This window comes from Panthera tigris, chromosome D2 (genome assembly GCF_018350195.1).
Source record: "Panthera tigris isolate Pti1 chromosome D2, P.tigris_Pti1_mat1.1, whole genome shotgun sequence".
Lineage (NCBI taxonomy): Eukaryota > Metazoa > Chordata > Mammalia > Carnivora > Felidae > Panthera > Panthera tigris.
In genome coordinates this window covers 21,251,024-21,253,513 of record NC_056670.1, presented here as the reverse complement: position 1 = coordinate 21,253,513, position 2,490 = coordinate 21,251,024, and the positions used below count along the sequence as shown (strand labels likewise).

Genomic DNA, 2,490 nt, shown 5'->3' with positions numbered 1-2,490 from the left:
ATTGAGACAAGGATAGCATGGTTTCCCAACTATATCTCAAGTTACTCACTTAACTCTATTTACTCCCTAAAATACCACAGAAAGCCATTGGTTAGCAAACAGGGTTTTTAAAAAAGATGGCAGTTTTTGCAATGCTCTATTATTTTGGGGCTAATTTTTCACTAATGATAGGAGAGATTCTTAATGTCAGTATTTTTAGTAAGATACAAAGACTGCCCTTACTTCACCAACCACAGCACCCCAGGCACAGCATCCTGAACAATGAACATTCACTTGTAAGTACAATTCACAGCCACCGTGTGTAGGAAACTAAACCACCATTTGTGCATGTAATACTATAGGAAAGGAACCTCCTGGAGTTCTTATTTTGGGGGAGGTGTCTCTAAGATGAATGACATAAACTTGAGACAGTCCTCAGCAAAGCCTACCCCCTGGCAGAAGGCCAAATGAAGTAAGAGAAAGAGGCCAACAGACAAAGAGAAGCTGATCTAAAAAAGTATATAAGGAAACAGAGAAAGAGAAAAAAAAATCCTGCTGACATCATTTGAACTACAAATTATGTACTTCCTAGTTACATAAGCCAATATAGTCTTGACATGCTTAATATACTCTGAATTGTGTTTCTTGTCCCATATAAACAAAAGCCCTAAAATAGTTTCATTTGCAGACCTGCTGGTCTCCTCCCTGACCACTGCAGGCATCCACCTGGTTTCCCAGATATTGACCTCTCTGCCTCAGGGCCTTGTCTCCCAAGGGGAGCTAGAGTAGTAATATTGGCCTGTGTTCCCCAGATCAGCTTCTCTCCCTGGATCTGGCCTATGAAGGGGGAATACTATACCTCCAGATGCAACACCCCTTCCTTAATTATGTGATCTATGCCCTCCTTTTCCTCCTGTGATGTTGGATACACCTTGAACAGTACTAAATATAATTCCAAATATTTCTCAACAGCTTTTGAAAACAGTGGAAATATCACTGGAGGGTCACAAAAGCTGAGTTGCAAATATTTACATTGGTAGAATAAGTGAAGTTTAACAGTGGAATTCTATGTGTAATCAATGGGCATTTGTTTATTTCATTTCAGGTTTTAGTTAAGGTTTTTGCCAATTTTATTTCAATGTAGTTTGTGTAGTCATTTCCTAGAAATTATATGACCTTCTAGGATCTTTTTAGATTTTTTTTTTACATTTTGTTACAAGGGGGAAAAATAAAATAAAAAAATAAAATAAAATAAAAATAAAAGGTCACATTTAATTCTACCTTCCTAAAATAAGTATTTCCTTCCAGTTTGCATCTAATGTGTTTATTTTAAGTCAGAAAACCAATTTTTTCTTTCTAAAGCTCCGCCATATATTTCCAGTGGGTGCTGATGGTCACTTACCACATGCACACCAGGTTGTTCATGTAGCAGGCAAACAAAGTCTGTCCATCAACAGACCAGGCCGGAGAGGTACACTGGGATGGCTCAATCTTGCTGCTAGTATTGATAACTTCCTGCTTCAGTTCGTCTACAATTACCTTGCCTTCTAAGTCCCAGATCTTGATTCTGGGGCCTGTGGCAACATAGAGCCAATATTAGTTAGGATTGAAGCACAGGGCATTGATGATGTCCCCACCATCTAGAGTATAGAGGTCCTACAGCATGGACCTGGCCATCCTTGCTTCTAAGAAGCACAGAGGGATCCATCTGGAGAGACAATCACAGTGTTCAGGTAGCCTGTGTGGCCAGTGTGATTGGTCTTCAGCTTGCGGTTTGCTTGGTTCCATACCTTGACCAGATTGTCCCAGCCACAGAAGACAATGATGGGATTGCTTCTATTGGATGTAAAGCAGACGCAAGACACCCACTCCAAATGGCTCTCATCCTGGACAGTGTATTTGCATACACCCAGAGTATTCCACTGCTTGATGGTTTTATCTCGGAAGCCAGAGAGTTCTGGGTTACCAGAAGAGAAGGCCCCACTCAGCACATCCTTGTGTGGCCTACAAATCTGTGTGTGGTGGTACACACTGTGAGGTCCCAAAGCCAAAGTGTTCTATCCCAGGAGCCTGAGAGGGCAAACTGCCCATATGAGGGTATGACCACATCACTAACAAAGTGGGTATGACCCTAAAGAACATGCTGTGGGATGCCCTAGTTAGTTTCATCCCTGGTCAGCTTCCACATGATAATGGTCTTATCTCAAGAGGCAGATAGTATCATGTCCGGGAACTGGGAAGTGGTGGCAATCTGGGTCATCCAGCCATTGTGGCCCTTGAGGATGCCACGAAATGTCATCTGCTCAGTCATGGAGGCAGCAAGTGCAGGTGTCTCCACAATGATGAAGATGAAGTGGGATGGCTCAGCATGGGGCCCTGCTGAGGAAGAGAGAACCGCATCTAATGTATTTCTGTTTTCCACACGTGAAATCCCAGTAATACAATTGTCTTTTTGCTTTTTACTTATATTGAAAAATAAAAGCTTTTCTCCATATCTGATCTTCATAAATA

At 41.6% G+C, this 2,490-nt stretch overlaps 1 pseudogene; it reads right to left on the bottom strand.

Moving 5' to 3' along the window:
- Positions 1 to 1,664: 1,664 nt before the first annotated feature.
- LOC102960601 lies at positions 1,665 to 2,290 on the bottom strand (annotated as a pseudogene).
- Between the last annotated feature and the right edge of the window lie 200 nt (positions 2,291 to 2,490).